Source organism: Cupressus sempervirens, chromosome 8 (genome assembly GCF_028749045.1).
Source record: "Cupressus sempervirens isolate cs-2001-9-10 chromosome 8, ASM2874904v1, whole genome shotgun sequence".
Lineage (NCBI taxonomy): Eukaryota > Viridiplantae > Streptophyta > Pinopsida > Cupressales > Cupressaceae > Cupressus > Cupressus sempervirens.
In genome coordinates this window covers 361,213,901-361,236,203 of record NC_143125.1, presented here as the reverse complement: position 1 = coordinate 361,236,203, position 22,303 = coordinate 361,213,901, and positions in this window count along the sequence as shown.

The following is a 22,303-nucleotide window of genomic DNA, read 5'->3' as shown; positions in this document are numbered from 1 at the left end:
TGGATACATATGGATATCTAATACTTACACATATATTTAGATATTTAATCTATCTATTTAACTTGTAAATAGACATCTATGCTCAATCCAAACCTCATTCTTACCTGATATCCTCCTCAATAAATTTGTAACCCTGTTGATTTCTATGAAGCATTTACACAATTCCTTGAATCATCAACAACAATGAAACAACATACAGCCTTAAGGGACCGCAACTATGACCTAGGCTCTTTGTTCAAAGGTCATAAAGCATTACAACTCACTGAGAATGGAGACAAGATTTAGGTGAAACTCAATCATCTACTCTTTGTATTAGCTTGCTTGAAGCTATACATTCATATGCATGAAAATGAAAACATGAAACAACTTAATAGATATGAGCTATTTGTATTTATCCTTCTACTGCTATTCATACAAGAGAATTTTTCTGAAAAATATGTGGTATCACAATATGGGAACACATCAAAACTAGATCCAAAACCTGGTATCTCAGTAGTTTGTAGATTTTCTCCAAAGAACTGGAACCCTTACAATGGATGAAAGATAGAAAGATATAGACAAAGGTGAATTCCTGGATTGAATCTTCAATCGACATTTGTCCACTTGAAATTCCCTCTTCTGCAACTGAAAAGACTCTCTCTAACCTCTCTCTACCATTTTGATTTGATTTGTTTCATCATTATTCTGTTATTGATTTGCAAATATCCTTTTCTGAATGATGAAAACTTGTTTGCCAAAATATCTTATCTGCTCACTGAAATGCTAGTGAAATCTTAGTTTTTACTGAATGAATCTAAACAAATTTTGACCCAAACTGAGTTGTTACTGCCTATTACTAATAGTCAGGTCATTACTATGTTAAAAATTAGTTCTGAACTTTGATTACTTGAATACAGTTGCAATTTAGGTACTTGAGACAAATACCCCTGTAACTGGAACACATTGCTACCTATGTAAAAACTAACTCCAGAATCGAAAAATTTAGATTCTCACAATTTTGACGGTATATGACATCACATATTTTGATTTCCTAAAATGCCCAGAATCCCAATTTGAAAAACATCCCCCTTTGCTAAAAACTCAAGTCTGCATTTTTTAATCTTTTGGAAAAATTTAAAATTTTCATAAGTTTTTACTTTATAAATAATCCTCTTTTGAATTTAAAATGATGCACATCCATTCTTTTAAGAAAATAATAAAAAATTATTATTTTATATTACTTTCAAATTTCCCTATCCTTCCAATCCATGCTCAATCCCCCTTTGACCAAGTGCCACATGTCAATGTTCAATTGTTTGCCTCTTTGCATTGTCTGCCACATCAATGCCATCGAAACTTGCACCACGTGGCACTCACCCACTTTCTCGCATTATTTATCTTCCCTGCATCTTCTTTTTTTGGGAATGCAGGCACCATAGGATCTGCCACGTGGCAGCATCCTGCACATCGCACCAATACCTACTTCGTAGTGCCACCTCACCATCATCCAAGACCTATGCCATGTGTCAAAAATCCACATTCTCATAATTTTTATCTGCCCCGCAACTTCATAATGCAGATTTGCGGATACCTTCAATTTCAACCACGTGTCGATATCTCATTCAATCTCCATCTTTTGGTGCCATGTCATCACGATTGTACTTTCATTTTAAATCTTACTTATGTTTCACTAACATCACCTAAACCCTATGCGTGTCACTCTAACTTTGTCTTTTAAAAAGTGCCATCTAAATGACAACAAGATAGCAATGTAAATTTGTATTTAAAGAGTTGAAAAACTTTCCCACGATGCATATGGGATAATAGCCCATCATGTTTCCTCCATGCAGCTTTAGAAACGAGACTTTCCTCTTGTCATGGCGGCTATTACACAATCAGCTTCTTGCTTTTCTGTCATGGGTGACCTCCTTTTCTATGTTGCACTCTCTATTCTTTGCATGTGGATTCTCTTTGACCATGTAGCTTGTTATTACTGTGAATTTCTTGACTGCGTGAGCTCCCTTCAACTTCATATGGGTGATAAAGCTCTTCATGGCCCATCAAAGTCTTCAAAATGTGTTGCTCAGCTCCCTATAATTGCTTGAAAGTAATGCTATAGAGTTATGGCTTATACCATCGTCTTCCACTTTCATAATTTTAAGTGACACCCCATGGAGCATTCAAAACAGTCAGACAGAAGAGCGAACTGATTTTTCTACTAATATTCACTTGAACATCCCAACTACGTAAATGTGAACCTATGTGCTAACAATAACTCACCTTTGTCTGATTTACAACTATTATGTCCAGGAGATTGAAGGTGGAAATCCTATTCTTAGTGATTCAATTAGATTCATAATGTCTGGCAAAATTTTTTTTAGAATCAACTATCTTGGCTTGAACAAATGTGGTGGACTCGAGATGAACTATGGCCTCCTCTTGAATTTCAACGTGGGAGGATCTATTCAATGCATGGATCTTTGTCTGACTACAAATTCTATTAATTAGCATGGGATTTTACTGATGGACATCTAGGATTGCTTTTTTCTTTTGCATGGAGACTCCTTAGTGCTAGGCATCTCTGTTGACATGGCTCACTTCTTATTTGGGTGCATGGTCTTACTCTATTTTTCTTAGCATAGATTTTCTTCTCTTTTGTGGTGTCTCCCATCTAGAACACTGCCTCTACTATCAACATGGCTGCCTATTTTTTCTTTGACTGTTTGTCTCTATGGCTTGCATGTGGAATTTCCTTTACGATTGCTAAGAGGGTCTTCTTCTTCCATCGTCTACTTCCTCTTTCATGCCCTCTCATTTTTACCTGCAAGGGTGTCTTTGATGGCATCTCTTTCCTATACCTTTCAGGGCATAGACTTCCTTTAAAACTGTAGCCATTTCTACTTGAATAGCCCGCATTTTTTTTAATGATTGGTGGCTTTGCTTGCTACTGATGTGGGTCTCCGACCCTCCCATAGCTTCATCTTCTCTGTCACTTCACCTAACTACCTCCACAATGTGTGAGCTTCCTTTCATCAACTCTTTACTAAACTAGATTTTTCTTAATGCATGAGGCTCTTTCTGTTCCTTTTATTATATCCCCTGCGAATTCCTTTTTCAACTATGTGAGCCTCTGTTGCTCTCCTTGCTGCAGATTCTTCAAATTTTGACTGTGGTCTTCACTTGGACCTTGTTTGGGTTAAAATTTCATTTGACACCAAATAGGCATTTCCATTATCCACACCATCCTCAACATTACCATGCTTAGAATTAGACTCTTTTACACCACAATTTTTTAGTCTCAAGGTTCGATTCAATCTCATGTAATGAAGGAAAATTTTTAGATACTGCTGAAGATGATGTTGAAGTCAGACTCTTTTGATAAACCAAAGATTTGAATCTTTAAAAAGATTTGAGACACCTTTGCTGGATAGTCCCTCTCAATCCCATAAAAAAAATTTAGTGCAAGGGATAGCAAATCATCCATGATCTCAGGAATACAAAATCTAGATTCTTTGGGAAACACTTCTTTGCAAGGAATTTTATAATTTTCACACTGATCAGGTGATATAGAGGGGATTAGCTGATTGCCATCCATCAGTGCATCCATCCCATAATCCAAAGTAATTAAATTATCTGTGCCTAAGCCTGATGTCAAATGCTTGGATGCTTCTAACTTGGGTTCAGTGGACTTAGAGACTTTACACTGCTTCTCAGCTGGTTCAAGGTCACCAGACAAGTGTGTATCATTGTTTGAATTTTTTTTGATTCATTTAAACGTCTTATTATAGCTTCCTTTAGAAGCTGAAGATTTTGCAAATTTGACAAGTCTCTTGAAGCCTTTTTTTCTTTTTGATAGCTGCTATCTCTATTGTGGGTTTCCTTTTACAAATCCACAATAATAAATTACTTTTGGGACAAAGCAATAGGAAAGAAATTTATTTCTAACAATCAATTATTGTTATGGATTTTCCATTTTGCATCAATGAGAAGGAAAACTTATCCAAGCCTATCCTCATTCTAATGACACAATGACAATTGAGTAATGCATCATTAGGAGATAAAGGCTCATATCAAGTACTGAACCTTTGTCAAAGGCCAAGCCTTCTAAAGAATGCATTGCATGATCACTCTATTTTGACTACACTCCAATGTTTATCATATCTTGCTCAGGCTTTCTATTCGCCATATTTCTTGAGTTCTTTGATTCGCTTTTCATCTCAAGATTCAGATATTCCATCTTGTTCTATCTTGAAGAGACTCCATATAGTATATCATCAGCTTTACCAGTCTGATGGAATTAGTCAGACCCCAAAATGGGTTCAGCTAAAAAAAATTTGGTTTTTGAACAACTAAACCATCAAACTAACCTATTTATCATCTCAAAATGGTTAGAAATAAATTTGATCACTAACTGATCATTAAAATTTCAATTTAACACCTTTTGTTGATTGTCAAATTTGTGTCAGGAGGTCCTGTTGTCTGGCTTTAAAAAATGACATAAACACCTGGTTGGGCTCCGAAACTATGGAAAATTGTTCTCTCTGACATGCTTAATAGGCCTACCAAATATTGTTGTATGAAGACATCAAGGTCAAAAGATATTCATTGTCAAAGTTGACCTTTCAGAACTTCTTGCAAGAAAACAAGTTAGAAAACACTAAACTGGGTTTGGATTTGGCTTTGAAAACTAGGCAAATGGACACTTGGGAAGATGAAAACTAGAGCATTGGTTCTCTTTCATGAGGATAGTATGAATATGCAATTTGGGCTCATGAAAAATAACTAGGCATAGATGGCAGATTTTCAAAGTAGGCTATCTAGATTTTGCAAACTAGGAACAATGATAGAAAGTGATTTTGAAAATGGAATTGACCCGAAAAAGTGTGCATATGGATTCGTCAAGACTTAAAAACTGGCACACTTGGAGTATTTTCAATGGAAAACACAAGGGTACAATCCATTCAATCTCACCAATCAAAGAATATTAGGAGTTATGATGTCACGAATAGGGGTTATAGATCAATTTGCATTTTTGATTACCAATGAAACTTTATAAATTACATTCAGAATCACATTTGAAAACTGAGCAAACGGATTCGTCATGAGCTAAAACTTGAAACTTAATAAGTACCTGACATCTACAATGCAACACAAAAAGAATCTCAGTATTTTGGTCAACTAGGTCAAAGTCATGGCTTGTCAAATAGGGCTTCCCAGAATTGTGTGCAAAGTACAAAAGCATGAAAATAGTAAATTACCAACTTTGAGTGATTCAAAACCTAATCAAATGGACTCAAAATGACTCAAAATTTGAAATAGAGGTTCTTGGATATGGACACTAGACACTCCCAAAGTGGTGAATCAGAAAACATTCTTGGGTGCAAGTTATTCTATGACAAACACAACCTCCTATCGTTGTTTGACGCTTACGTGAGAATGCAAATTTGATAATTGCTCAAAACGGGGTCTTACAGAATGGCTCAGAATGGTAATTTCACTTCATGGAACACTTGAATGGCTAAATAAAGGGTGTTAGAAACATTAAACACCATTTATGCATTAACTCAACAGTGGGGTACATAGGCTTCATAAAGCATTAATAGGCTTGATTTTCTCAAAAATTTTGAAATGTGACTAAAAGTGAAGCAAGCAATTTTTAGTCCCAATAGAGAGTTTCCTAGGTTCTAGGTACTTTAAAGATTTCTCCTTCCTTACAATCTTATACTCATAATTAGGATATACATTAGAAAGCAGGGAAGTAACTATTGATCCCATGATTTTTTTGCAAGGAATAATGTTTTCAATAAAAAAATTAACGATGAGTTGTTTTGTATATTTGGGTCCACAATACTGTAGACACTCAAAATGGGTTCACATTTACTGTTTAATCACTTTTCCATACTAACCCATCCCATTTTCTCATTTCACTAATTTTGATCTTTTGGTCAACTTGATTATCATTTGATCATATTTTAACAATATCCTTCATCATTTGTATACCCTTTCAAATAAATTGCAAATCATTTAAGAATTGGTTCCTATTTTATCCAAACTTTACGGAATCAATCGCAAATCATTTGAACATCATAAAAATCTCATCTGATCAATCTGAATACATTTCAACATTATCAAAATCCTTTCTAATCAACCCAAAATAATCCTAAATCAGCCCTAATTAACCTAAAATGTGTCAAATATCTCAAATTGATGATCGTTTGTTAAACCCTAGCCATTAGCATGTCCCTCAGTGCCTTGGCGACCTATCAAATCTAACCTTAGAATCATCATGTCCCTCAGTGCTAGGTCAAATCTGTCATCTTTACCATTTGTTCATTGATATTTTTTGAGTCCCTCAATGTTAGATTATGACCTAATAAAACTAATTTAATAAAATTGACAATGTATCTCGATGTTATTATGATCAACCTTATATATCAATTTCAATCATGTGGTATTTAAAATGACCGTTAAATATCACATGTCCTTAATCCATGTCATGTATCCTTGAAATGTTAGCAATCCTAATCTCTCAATAAATTTGATCATGCCTTCGATCTATCCACCATCATCCTAGTTGATCTGCATAATTAGCACATTTCATCACAGGATAATATCACATTTATTTCATCAAATTGGCAGTTCATTTTACTAATTTTTCCTATATGATTAGATAAACCATAATCTACTCCTATTTCATTTCAATTATTTTCATCCTGCATTCCTAATCTTTCCTATTAATCAAAATTCTCAATTGTTTGATGTCTATTGATTAATTAATTAATCCTTTGCAAACTCTGGGAACTCTCAAATTTTCTAAGTCCTATTTTCCACTTCTAATTCCATTTTACTAATTTCCATTTATGTGGAATAATGAATTTCTAATTCAAATATTCCATTGAGTCTTGACACATGGACATAATACATCATAGGTTTTCCCTTTACACTTGGTTGATATGTGAAATAGTTGACATATTTTATTCCTTGCACATCTCTCTAATAAGCCACCTTCATCATAGATTCTTGTCTACAAGTGGCTTTGCGGTGTCATATGCACATCATAGATTATCCTCCACTTTTAGCCATGTTGACTTTCATGTGTCATAGAATCCTACATTTGGCATCTTGTGTCATATTTTTCATAGATATTGTAAGGAATATAATGTCAAGTTGTACATTCGAGTTGACAAGTATCCATCCTCTCATTCATTTCTCACCTCTTGTACTTTGTCTATAAATTGAGTCATCTTTTCCTCATCTTGGATTCTTAGAGTCTTTATTCTCACATCATGCCTAAACCACATTTCTAATACTCTCAGTAGAATTCATCCCATCAAGTCATTTTCTCTCAATTGTGTATACTATAGGCAACTAGAGCTACTTCAAAACGGAGAATAAATAAGAACATGGAAACTAAAATTGAAAATGGGGTTTTTCTTATGTATACTTCCTTTATTTGAATTGGTTTTCATGGTAGATTAGAAGGGTTTACTATATGTTGATTGATTTTTTGTGGTTGCTCATAGTATGCTAGGTTTTAACCCATTTTCTTGTCCTACAATTTGTGAACCCTAAGTGAGTATCATGCTTACTAATTTGGGTTTCTTTGTTTTGTGCTTGTAGGTGCAAGGAATGATCTCATTTGAAGGAGTTAAATTCTTTTCTACTCCTTTTTATCACACCTAGTCTAATTAGGAGGCCTAGTAACAAGTTTTTATGTTTCATTTATGCATTTTTGTAGCTCTATGTCCTAGGTGTGCACTTGGCTCTATTATGGCACACATGGGAGCCTAAGGAAGTTGTTTTAGGAGCTTTGGAATCACTATAACCTCTATAAATTCTTCCCATTTGACCAAATATGCTCCAAAACTACCAATTACATTCTTCTGGGCCCCAAGTACACCAAGGGTGTACTTGGCATTGTTAAAGTGCACTTAGGAGTTTGGATTTCAATTTTTCAAGTTATGGGTGTTTTTCTAACCTTATTTTACTCCTTCCTTCCCAACTACATGATGAAACTACCAATTGTGCTCTAACTAGCCCCAACTACACCCTTAGCATAGTTGGTACTATCTAAGCATACTTGGGAGTCTCTTGAGTGTTTATGGCCTTCTATGGTACAATTTGCATTCTCAGGGTGGAGTTGGTTCATAGAAAGGTCATACTTTAGTCATAATCTACATCTAGGGTTTGAATTTCATTCTAGGACCTAGGGTAGAGGATTTTTGTGTTACTAATGATCTATTTGTAGTATGTGGAATTCATTAGGAGAAGACATATACATTGAAAACTACTAATCATTTGATGCAAGACATTGTTGAAGAATTATGTGTCTATTCAAAATATGTGTGGGATTTTTCTTAATTAGCTAACACTTATTTTGGTGTTATAAAATAAACTTTCTTTTCTATTTGGTATCTCTACATTGTTTAGAACCCTTGAAGTTTCATGGATGTATCCCTCCCCTCACTATTCGTGGATCTTGGGTACAAGAGAAATCCATGTAATTTTTTTAAAGAGGAATGCCTTGGAACTAGGAATCACCACTTGGTGAGTCCCAAGGGTTGACCTCAAAGTAATAATGGGAAAAAGCCATGTCTACACTCTAGTCACTATAACAAACTTAATGCAGTTAATGTCGTGTTGATAGTATTATTGCATGATAGCTGTCCTTTACTACCCTTGTGGTGCACCAAACCCTAGTTCTTATGGATAGGAGACCTTCTGAGGAAGTTTATCATTCACTTTCTAAATGTAGTGCTCAAACTAAGTAGCTTGTCATAGTGGCCAAAATCATTTCTATCCACTGGCTCAAGGGGTAACTCATGCCCATCTAGACATCCCATATTCTCACAATCCTTCGTAGAGGCAAAAGCCCCTTAGGAAGTGATGACTCTTGGGAATTAGATCTTTATAGCCCTAAGATGTGAGTATTCTATAAGGGGGACCCTATGGTGCCAAGAGTCTAGGTTGTCCACTTTGGATAAGCATAGCTGAACTTTGGTTCAAGTGGGAATTCAGTGGATACAATCTTAAAGCCTAGGTTGTGATGTATCTTTTAAGTTTAATGCCAACTATTCTCATCTATTATGTCATGCATGTGTGAATAACATTAATCAAGATAATCCTAAATTTACTCAAACACATTTGAACCTTGGACACTTTCAAACATTTTCAAAACTTTACAACTTTTATCAATACATTGTAAACCTTTTGTCAAACACTTAAGACTTTGAAAACATGGAGACTTATAACCTTAGGAGTCCTTGGTATGATTTATGCTTTATATTTTCATACAATACCCTTACATTTTTCATCTTTTGGGCATCATACTGGCATCCATTAAGCCTCATTTTGCATCCCTTAACTTTCATAGTATACTCCTTAGGCTTCATTTTGCATATCCTAGTCTTCAACTTTCAGCCCTTAATCTTCATCTTGCATCCCCCAACTTGCATTATTGCATTCTCTAACCCTCATTTTTCATGTCTTAGTCCTCATTTCTCATGTCCTAACCCCCATTTTTATCACCATTCTTATAATAGCATTAGCCTCTATCAACTAGCTCTCTAGAACTCCAATCTGGAAGTCACCAAGCCCAAAATCACTCAAGTTTCAACCCACTTTACCAATTGCACTCTAAAACTACTAACTACACTCTAACCAGCCCCAACTACACCCTAGGAATATTTGTCTCTATTTGAGTCCACTTGGTTTCCAGAACATCTAATTTTGATTTCCAAATAGCATTTTGGGACCCTATGATTGCCACTAGATACTTGTATAGGTCCTCATTATGATCATGTCCTAAACTTCATTCTTGCATGTCTTAACCCTCATTGTAAACATCTTAGACTTTATTCCTCAAGTCATACCCTCATTTTTCATCTCCATTATTATCATAACATCATCCCTAGTCAACTATCTCTCTAGTATAATAGTCTAATAGTTACCAAGTCTAGGATCAACAAACTTTCAACCTAGCTTCCCAGCTATACTATAAAACTACAAACTATTCTCAAATTGGCCCCAACTACACCCTAGCATAGTTGGTAGTTTTAGATAACACTTAGTGCTATTGTAGTGCACTTGGTTGCCAGAATAGCCAATTTGGACCTCCAAACTACATTTTGGGACCCTAGAATTGCCTCCAGATGCTTGTGTAGATCCTCATTTAGATTATAACCCAGAACATCATTTTTCATCCTAGGATCATTGCATCTTTCATATCCAATTCATATACAACTCATTTGTATCCCCTATAAACCTCATTTTGAAACTTAAACACCTTTGAACTTAGTCAAAATTTTAAACAAAGTATGAGTACTAGAGTATCTCCTTATGTGGATGGATGATGGATCCTTTCCATAGTCATTTTATCATCCTTTTTTTCATCTTCTTGGGTCAAACTCTATCTATTTCTTGATAGATTTGACCTTGTCACTTTTATCAACTTGATATTTTCAATTTTTGTCTGTTTTGGTCAATATCCAAAGTCCATCATCATAAGGTTAAACTCTTAGATTAATACTTTCCAAAGATTTCTCCAAAGCTCAAAACCTATCCTACACCCTTTTCATAGCATTATCATATCCTTTTCCTCCTAAAATGTCATTTTTCTTAACCCTAGTTGCATAATCACTTCACCTTGCATAGTCCAAAACCCTAGCATCTATATCAAAATCCCATCAATATCTCCAACAATAAACTTGTTCAAACCATTTGTCAAACACAAAACTTTTCTTGATCTCACATCTCTATGTTGCATATCCAAAATTTCATTGTCAACCTTAACATACCTCCTTTGCATAATCAAACCTCAAGTTTCATACATCATTTCCAAGTCTAAGGTCCAACAAAATCGTCATTGTGTATACCTTAGGATCATCTTCATATCCCTTATTCAAAATCCAAAATGTCACTTGTATTTACATTAGTGCACATCCCCTTGGGTTACTTACATCTTTCATATCATAACCCTAGGTCATTTTGTAGTTCCTTAGGTTCTATAACACACCTAAACACTTAAAAATCTAAAAAATGTTCATATCTTGCACACCCACTTCTAAATTATCAATTTTTGGCCTATTTTTCCAATTGCATGCCTTGGGTGCATATTTTTTAGTTTCAATGTGCAAATGGTAGTTTTGAGGTGTACTTGGTAACTGGGAAGTTCATCTTAGGTTCTAGAACCCTAAACTACATTCCCACACCTTTCATTGCATCTCTACACCCTAGAAAACCCCTAAAAAGACTTAGATCATTCATACCCTACATTTTTCACCCAAAATGCCTCTTTTACCAACTAAAATCTTTTTGTTACCAAGTACACATCCCTGGGTCACACTTGGTATTGTCACAGTGTAGTTGGTAGTTTAGGTGCACACTTGGGAGGAAAAGAGTCTATTTTGAGATTTCCCCATTTCATTTGCATCCTTAGGTATCATACTAGCACTTACAAGGACACAATTAGCTTAGAGACTAGAAGACTTATATCAACCCTTATTTTCTAAGGTATAAACACAACCTAAAGCTCATCTAAGACAAAAGAGACAAAGAAACCTCAAAATTAATTTGACATAAATCCAACCAAAGCTTCACAACCCTTGCTCATGGACCCACTAAGCATGTATTCACCAAACAACAACTCTCAAGACATGAGTCAACCAAACCTTAACAACATGTCTACCATGAATTTTTCTCTTAACACTTCCCCTACTCATAGAATAGTTCAATGGGGTGTTGATTTTAGACACATATTCGTACCTATACACCCAAATATGTAAGCTTACCTACAACACCAGAGGATGAAAAAACCCACTCCTTTGAATTAAGAAAACCTAACACAAGTACCTTCAATCCTTCAAACATACAACAAGGTACTTTACACCTAAGTGATGATTCTAACATAGACTATAGAATCACTGACAAAGAAATGGCTAGGGCATGTCAAGACAAAAAAATAGAAAGAAATTGAAACTTCTGGTAGCCCAAGAAATCGTCAAATTTACCCCAAACTTGGAGGAACCTAAATCTAAATACCAAGGCAACCCCATATTTGAAAAGCTACAACCTATGATTAATTTAGACTTGGACAAGGGGAGACAACATTTTGACTTTTCAAACATAAAGATAACACCTATAAGATCTCACCAAGACTCTATAATTGAAATTCTCTGAGCTACCATTGAACACATTGATATCAACCCCTTGTTTGATGAACCTCCATCAATAAATGGCAACAAGAAAGTACCCCAAAAGGACACTAAGAATCAAACTTAATCAAATAAAGAAACAACAAGAATTTCCTAAGGGGGCTTGCACCATGGGGAAGCCAAACATGTTGGAATTCTTTAGAATAACTTAGAGGGGGGTGAATTAGTTATCCAAGGTCTAGATGTACAAATAAAACTTTTCACATCTTAGTGATCCCATAAAATGTTTATCATCATGCATGCATCCATAAGATTATGCAATCACTTAAAACTTGTAGGTTACTATCAAATCAATTTTTAAAAATGTAAACATGAAACATAATAGATTCAATAACACACTTGATACAATAATTTATGTGGCAACCCAATTTGGGGAAAACCACCAGTAACATGCTACTCTTTCTCACTCTTCTAAAGTGATGTCCTCAAAAATCCCAACCCTGTAAAAGGCTACAATGCACATTGTTAAATGTGACCCTATTAAAGGATTTCAATCACCATAGTAGGAGTGAGCCTTGTTAGAGGACTTTAGACCATTCACTTGGAATGTCACCCGATTTAAGGATTTACAAATGATTGTTAGGTCAACCTTAATTCAAAGGATTTACCCTAGACTAATATAATTATAAGAGAGTAATAGTAAGGTTTGATCTAATAACAACTTACAACTCCATTTGTAGATTACAAGTCTCTTTTTCAGTCCTCAATTATGCTTGGCTTTCACACACTTCAGCTTTGATAGCTTATTCACCCTTCAAACATCCATACCATTAAGCCTTCTTTCTTAACTTTCCAATGCAATCTCTTCACTTAGGTCATTGAATGAAGCAATACCCTAGACTCCTTGTCTTCCTTAGGTTCTCACACATGACAACCTTTGCTTCTGACTAGCCATCCTTATAAATAGAGAATTAAGATATTTTGTCCTTCATTCTCCATCATCCAATCTAGGATTAGGATAGATTTAGTAGGATTCAATGAATCTACCCCTTTTTCCATTTCATTTATAGAAACTTCTCCTTCAGTCCTCTTTGAAATCACCTCAAAATGGTTTACAATTAATTTTATGCCACTAGCTCATCGATCTTATCTTCCACATGGTTCACACAATCCAAGAAAACAAACATGTCGGCTCAAATCCATTGAATTCAAGATCTTTCTAATAATGTTGAAATTTGGCATTAACTTTCTTCTAATGCTCAGCACATACCATTTTGCTCGGTATCTTCTATAAAATCACTTGGGATGAACTAATTTTACTATGCTCAACATCAACTAAACTTTACTCAACGTCAACTATTTCACTTGGCTTACACTAGAATAGACGTTTACTTGACTCCAACTGATTTTCTATTTGGCTTGCACTAACTTTTCTCAACACCTACTGTCCACTTGGTCAAGCTTGGCAAACAAACTTTGTTTAACTTGTTCTTCTAAACTTGCTTAGTGTAACCAACCTTTACAACCTTAAGTAGATTATCAATGCACTATGATATCATTGTCTTAGTTGATTCTTATACTCCTTTTCATACCATAATTCAACCTTTCCTCTAGGTACTATTGTTGGAAATTTGTTCAGCACTCCCCTCAAGATTTCTAACAAGGGATTAACCACCTCTTTTACACTATAAGTTGAGTGTATTTATTAGGCATTAGCAGAGTGGTCTTTTGGTGCAACAACAACCCTACTCTAATAAGTGATCTTAGGACTTGGTCACAAGTTTGAATCCAAAAACACTCATATAATGTTGAGGGGGAGATTGTTGGAAATTTTTTCAACACTCCCCTTGGGATTCATGCCAAGAGCTAAACCGATCAGGCATTGCCAAATCGATCTTTTGGTGCAACAGAAACCCCACTCTAATAGCTATTCTTACATCATTTGATAAATTCCTCTTCATTAATAAAATAAGTGATGGTACTCAAAACATATAATTAGTTGTCTTATTAGCAAAAAGTACATTTGAAATTAGTGACAAAACAATGATTGAAACACATTTATCATACTTGTATCAAACTATTTTCAACAAAATATACCTCTTTTGGAGGCCAATAAAAAAAGTACACCCTTGCTCCTAACTTTACCAACTAGTGTGACATCAAATGCTATTGAGCCCCCTATGAGTACACCATGTGAAACATTAACACTTATTACAAAGACCCCTATAGAAGCACAAAGGAAGAGCCTTATTAATGTTTCACCCATTCCCCAAAGGAATGTAGCCCATTGCCAAATCAATATGATATCCCAAGGTGAAACATAAAACACCCAAAAGTATCAAAAAAAAATACTAACATGATGTTCACCTCTAAGGGGCATAACCAAACATCCAAGACAACAATAACACCAAGTGGTGTAAGGACCCAACTTTCCAAACACACAACCAAGTTAAAACCCACTTAACATGCATACAATAGTATCAACATCCACAACAACAACAATAACCTCAAGTGGTGCAAGGATCAAACATTCCTACTATGCAACCTAGTCTAAATCCAATTGACTTACATGCAATCTACCAATAAAAATTCCAACAATAACAAGCCATGTTTGCTAAACAATAAGAGAAACTAAAAAATAGTTATTACAGATCTACTCCAGGGCGCCTGATTCATTGAGAACTAGATGATGCTCCACCCCTCTGCTTGTATGTAGAGCTTAATGTAGGGTTTTATTTTTCTATTATGGAGGTGGAATTCCATTGTGTTCATGTTAAATGCTACTATAATCTGGAACTTGTTGTTCTATTATTCTCCTTTTCTCAGTTATTTCTTTTCCCATGGCAATGTTAGAGTATTGCTACTGCACATCAAGGGTTTTGTCTTGATTCTTTGGAGTGGATAGTGAAGTGCTACTAGCCATAAAATTCTCAATAAACTGTGACTATACCTTTATGTTCTCAAATAGTGATTCAAATTGATCCATTGTTTCAGACATCTTTTGAAAATTATTGCTGGCAAGAGCAATATCAAGTTCCCTGACAATTGTTGTTATAGGTTTATTAATTGTCATCATTTTGGCTTGGGTATCAGGACTTTTTTCAATTTTTTTGTATTTTTGTATTTTTTTTATTTTTTTGGTGATACATCAAAGCACCTATTGCAAGGTTTTCACTAAGATGATCTTTTTTTCAGGACATTTTCTGATTTTTAGGATTTTTTCAGCATCATATATGATTTTTTGGATTTTTTAGAATAATTTAGAGATTACTAGTTCTCAAGCAAGATCACATTATTTTTTCCTAATGTCTAGCAAGGTGTAAGACATGATGGAGTAGAAAGTTGGTGGATAGACAAAGATGGATAAGAAAGGAGTATGAAGCAAGTGAAAGTGATCCTCAAGGATGCACTCCTCAAGAATACGCAAGCTAGGGAAAGATAGCCATATAAAGTAGGTTTTGGATAAGCAATGGAAGAAATGAGCAAGATAGCATGTAGGATAAGCAGTGAAGCCAACAAGTGAGATAGCATGAAGCGTGTAGTCCAAAAGAGTAGACATGTCAAGAGACCTAGGAACCATTTTTTATTTATCATGATCAAGACCAAGGGGTCAACTAGATAGGATAGGAATGGGATAGAGCAATAAAAATAAAGCTCAAGATGGAGACTATGAGGGAATGAGAAAGCACAAACAGAGAATCTCATGAATAAGATAGCCAATATGCAAAGATAGCTCAACATTGTCAAGATCAAAGAGAGAAGAGGGGATAGATGGATGGTGGAAGAATTATGCATGGTGCCTGTTTGCCAGGTTTTCATCATGGTACTTATCCAAGGTGTCACAAGAAGTAGTTTTCACCATAGGATGGATTTATTTCTCTTTACTTTTGCTACCAAGGTGCCACAAGAAGTGGTTTTCACCAAGGCACATTTTCATTTTTTTATTTTTTTTTTGAATTTTTTGAATTTTTAGAAAGAGCTCAATCTTTTTGAATGTAGATAGTGCTCCTATAGGAAAGATAAGTCATGATAAGCCAAGACCATAGAAAGGTATGCTCAAAGATGTTGATAGGGTGATGAAAGAGAAATGGTAGTAGCAAGAGTATATTGAGGATAAGAGTTCATGTATAGAAAGTAAGTGTAAGCTTTAGAGGATTTCATGAGGGTCGCTGAAATATTGGACAAGATCAACATTGACACACACCTTGAAGGGTATTGGAACAATGGAGGAATCATGGATGAAATAGCTTGAGATTTAGATGTATGAGGTGGTAGAAGAGATTTGGAAAAAAGTGGAGTGGAAGGCTTTGGAATTTTTTAGGAAGATTTTTGGAAGAAGATGGAAAGGAAGCCTTTGGAAGCTTGAATGTCAACTTTGAAGTATTTTCAATATTCAAGTCTTCTAAAAGAGACTTGGGAATCCATATAGCTTTAGATTTTCCTTTGGATACTTCAAAACACATTTCTTCAATAATGGGTTTAGGAACCCATATTTTCTTTGATTTAGGTTTTTTAATAGTGGACCTTTGTGGTCTCTTTTGTGCAGTCTCCTTCTTAGCATTCACATGTTGATTAGATGAGACATAGTGATCTTTCTTTTTCAATGGATTCTTATGTTTATTCTCACTTCCAAAGGACTTGGGATTTGTGGATGAATAAGGCTGATATGACTAGTTTAGATGGATAGATGGATGAAAAATCATCAAGGATGAGTGTCTTTGTTGATCTGGAGGTATGATGGGAGAGCTAGGAGTGGAAAGTGTAGGAGATGAAGGAACATAAGGTCCCAATATGGATGGAAGGTTTGAATGCTTTAGCTTAGGTGGATAAGGACCAAGGATAGATTTAGAAGATGCAAATGGATAGTGGGAAGGGATATCAACATCTTTAGAATGAGCAACATGCTGAAAGCCATCGATAGATTCATAAGTACCTTTGATAGGAACAACATTTTTAATAGAAGCACTTGAAGCTTGAGTACAATTTTGAAGTGGATGTGGAGAAGTAGAACATGAGGGCATGCTTTGATCTTGATAAGTAGCTTTGGATAGCATATGAAGAGAAATTTTTTCATAATTTTCAATAAGCTCAAGGGAGATAATGGAAGTGGTATCTTCATCATACTTGGGGGGTGGACAAGATATAGGATATGGAGGGGAAAAATCTTGAAAGAGATGAAAGGGTGCTTGATCTTGATCTTTCTTGACATTTATAGCTTTTACTTTTTGAGAGTCCTCTTGACATGGAGCCACTTATAAGGACAAGGGAGAATGAAGAATGAATAGAGTAGTGCTTGGATTAGGCATAGTAGTGCATTAAGGTTGAGGATTTTTAGGATTAGTAGCAAGGAAAAGGTTTGCATCCAAGTGAAGGTTAGCTTGAGTTTCTTTTAGAGGTAGCCCTTGAGGATACACATAGTCCTTCTCTTGAATTTTTTATGCAAGTACTTCCTCATGATGAGCTTAAGCCTCCGTGTTCTTAATGAATTCATTAACCAGGAGTTCCATTTTGTCACTATACTCCTCTAGCTTTTTATCATGAAATTTTTCATGAACTCTTAATGCTTGGTGAACATTCTTTTCATGCTACAACTTTTGTGCTTCTAACTCTTTTGCATAAAACTCTTCATTTCTTATTAATGTTCTTTGAAAATATTCTTCTTTTGCAACTACAGTAGCAATAACCTTTATCATTTCTTCCTCATAAACTTTATGCAATGTTGTGAGATTGCTTGTAAGGGCTTCCTAACTTTGTTACTATCCTATAATCATCTCTTCATATTACTTCCATATGGCATCAAATTGCTCCTTTTCTTGTATTCACATATACTTTTTCTGTGTCTTCAATAGCTCTTCATAGTATTTTCTTTGCTCTTCCATCTCTTTACGATGTTGCTCTTGAATAACCAACATCTCTTGTTGTTGGGTATGAGCTTGAAAACCAGGTTCTTGTTGCTGCATATCAAATTTGTGTTGCTCTTCTAAGTGATGAATCTCTTCATGAGGTTTTTGGTATGCATGTTGATGCTTCCACAATCCTTCAATAGGGGTGGGTGGGTAGTCAGCATAAGATGAATGTTGTTCTTCAAATTCTAGTATGAAACCAGCAATACAACCAATTTGAGATGACTGAAATTCAGAGAATGGAGGAAGAATTTCATGAAATGGAGGATGGTAATCCATTATCAGCGTTGAATCCTCTTAAAAATAGTAGATATGATCTTTGAGTTTCTAGATATGAAAACTAATGACCTCTCAAAAGTCTACGACCTGTTGGGTGAATATCAAAACCAGTAATAACTATAAGAACTATGAGAACTATGACCTCTGTGTCCCACTGGGCATGCCAAAACTGTTAATTAATAGAATTTTTACTAAGTACTAAACTAAAAAATTTCAATAATTCTGACCTAACATGGGAATCACTTCTTTGTGGGACATGCAATTGAAGTGAGACCTCTGAGTTCTAGGCTGGCTTCTATTGAGTATCAATGACATTTCCATGATCCTAATTTAAACTTGTGGGAAAGGGGAAGAAATTACTAGAAATAAATCTAAAACCTATAGCCTAAACTAAGAGATGGGTGATACACCAAAAGTGATATGAAATTTTTAGTACAAATGACAGAGAAGGACTATTTAGCTACTTGAAGTACAAATAGAACACTTCTTTTTGTAAAATTTGCATAAGTAATTTGTAACAAGGTTTTCAAGAACACAAATTACAACCTACAAATAGACTTACTCCTCTACAACTAGGTGCTTGAATGAGACAAAATAATAAGGAACTATAAAAGTTCACAAATCACTTTATCAAATCATGTTGACACTACACATAGAATTGCAGAAAGAAAGAAGGTTCAAACATTGACATAAAATAGCATAAACACAATTATTGTCACTTGTATTAAGCTTCCAAATTAATTAAAAACTCTGCAAAAATAGTTATGGACTCAAAAAAGTCACAAAAACTTCTCTACATAATCAGAACTCCCAAATGAGTACAAAATACTCACTAAATTCAATCTCAGCCCCTTGGGTTGAATGCAGAAAGATAGCACAAAAAATAGGGCTTAAAAACTTCTAAAAATAAACTCTCATAACTCATTTTACTCAACTCGGTCATTAGGAACCCTATTACTCACATAAAACTGCCTCAAAAAGTCTCCAACAGTCAATAAAGGCCTTCAAACTAACTTGGCAAAGTTGAATTTGACCTCAGATTCCTATATCCCCTCCACATGTTTCCAAACCAATTTCTCACTTAAACACCATGACATATGAAATTCAACGACTCACTTCCTTTTGCATTAGATATAGGAAAAAATATTCAATGAATTATAATTCATCATTTAAATATTTATCCTTTACAATAATACCTATGCAGAAGAAAATAATTAAAACAATATCCCCCTTATTTTTGCATTTGAAAACAAGAAAGTAATATTAAATGATTTATATTTATCATTTTAATATTATTTCTGTACAATATTAAACTATTCAAAAATAAAATAAAACTCCTCTCACAAAACCCCTAAGGCATAAACATAAACCCCTCCCACTCTCACAATGTAAAAATCAAAATAGGATAAAAATCCTATAAAAATACTTGTAGACACCAAATGGGTTTGAAATATAGGAAATGGCATGACAAATATCGAATATCCTAAAGTCTTCATTTTGTTTTTTTTCTTTCACTGGCATTCTAGAAGCCTTGAGAGATATCGAGGGTTTCTGAGCTTTGCTAGTTTTGAAGCCACCATGTTTAAGTGGCCATATGTTTGAGAGACCTGTTGCTGCCATTATTTTTTCCAAGAGCTAGAATCTCGAGGGTTTCTTTATCGCCAAAGGTAAGATTTGATTGATTCAAATAGCATTCTCTCTGCACTAAATAATGGAGTCCACAGGTTGCTAGAGTTGCATATGTTGAGTTTCTATCTATTTTCTCGATGTTGTTGGAATCTTCTTCACATTTCCATGCATTTGATAACAGCAATCTAGAGTTTAAATTCCACCATGAAAGATTTTTAGAACTTGGGTTTTTTTGGCTTTCATCTTGTTGTCAAGTTCTTTTATTGGAGGTATGATTTACTGATATCTTCTTTGTTGGGTCTTCTATACATGCCACCATGAAAGATTATTTTTTGTTACTGCAAGAGATTTTTTTCCAACCTATAAGGGTTTTGCTGAATATTTATTATTTCTTTTCATCATGATGCTCCTCATTCTTTTATTATGTTGCTTTTGTTGATGTATTTTCTGGTATGAAAGGGTTTTTTTCCATGAGATTATTTGTTCATACTTATAATAGATATGTTCCAATTTTTATCATTTTCTTTCACGTTATCACATAGGTTGTGAGAGAATGTTTTGGAATAGTGTTATAGCCTTAGCTATAATAATTGGTCAAGTTATTATAGATCTACTCGAGGGCACTCGGTTCATTAAGAACTAGAAGATGCTCCACCCCTCTCCCTGTATGCAAAGCTTAATGCAAGGTTTTATTTTTTTGTTATGGAGGTGGAATTCCATTGTGTTCATGTTAAATGCTATTGTACTCTAAAAATTTTTGTTCTATTATTCTCCTTTTCTTAGTTATTGCTTTTCCCATGGCAATTTGAGAGTCTTGCTACTACACATCAAGGGTTTTGTCTTGATTCTTTGGAGTGGATAGTGAAGTGCTACCAGCCATAACATTCTCAATAAACTGTGACTGTACCTTCATGTTCTCAAACCATGATTCAAATTGATCTATTGTTTCAGAAATCTTTTGGAAATTATTATTGGCAAGAGTAGTATCCAGTGCCCTAACAATTATTGTTATAGATTTATTAATTGTCATCATTTTGGCTTGGGTATCAATCCTAGAAATGACTACATCCAAATGAGACGCCAATTGCATGTAGTTCAATTGCTCCCCAGTATGAAGTTTCCATATAATTGATGTGCCTAATCTTAGTGTCAAATCATAATTTAACAAAGGAATTTCTTGAGAATGAAGCTCCATTACACCCTATGCCACAGGACCTTCATAAAACCTCATAATGTGTTCTAATTTTTTCATAAAAGGTTGAATCTATTCTTCACTTACAAGGGTGTGATGGATGTAGTGATCTTGGATCTTAGAAACAAGGAATAATTAAACCTGTCACTGTAAAAGGATGACCTCCTAGTTTAGGCCTCAAATTTAGGCCATTGCAAATAGGTCCTCCTAGTACTAAGCTACCCTCATGCGACACTAAAAATGTTTTGACCAATGAAGAGACATCTAAGGATACCCAACATAAAATTGATAATCTTGATAGTCCTTATGCACTTGACCATATCTTTTTCAACCGTAATAACCTACTTATGGATAATAACCATGTTACTATAATTCTACCTTAACACTCAAACCAACTGTGCACCTTGGATCAAAATTTTTTGGGATCAAAGTCCTCCATATCCTAAACATTACCCCAATGATACCACTAAATTAAATATCCATATATATACCTTTGACCAAAGTCCATTCAATATTGATGATCACATCCCCTCGAGTTATCATGAACTATTTTTCCTAAAAAGAAAACATTGGCATAGATCGGGGAGTCAACTCCATCTTCTAGTTACAAAATTAGAAACAAAGGAAAAAATAACAAGCATTGGTCTCTTGGTGAAAACTAAAAGTTGCCATTAGACCTTTAAAAAGAAAAAAAAAGAAACTCCCAACGATACAACATGAATGAGTCTATGCCATGAATATAACTATTCTAATTATCAACATGCCACCAAACATTTTGTTCTTTGTACTTGAGCTCTCTAACTTAGCCTTCATATGGGGAGTTTTTGGTCTGATTCTTTCGAGTTCTTCCTTGTATCCAGCTACTTATACCCAAAACCTACTACCTAAATTATCTTATAGCCAAAATCAAACCTCTATCCAACTAGTTTTTGAGCATATCATCATCAGTGACATCTTATACCAAGGATCTATTGACCCAACTATCCTCAGATGCCTTGATTTGTGAGAATCATACATTGGCTTACTACAATACATGACGGTATATCTTGAGGCCATTCTAATGGTTTTATTTTAGCTACAAATTGGGAATGAATCTTGTGTAGTTATAGTCACTTATGGGTTGAGAGGTTATTAGCTAGCAGCATGGACAATAGAATCATTGTTAGCAT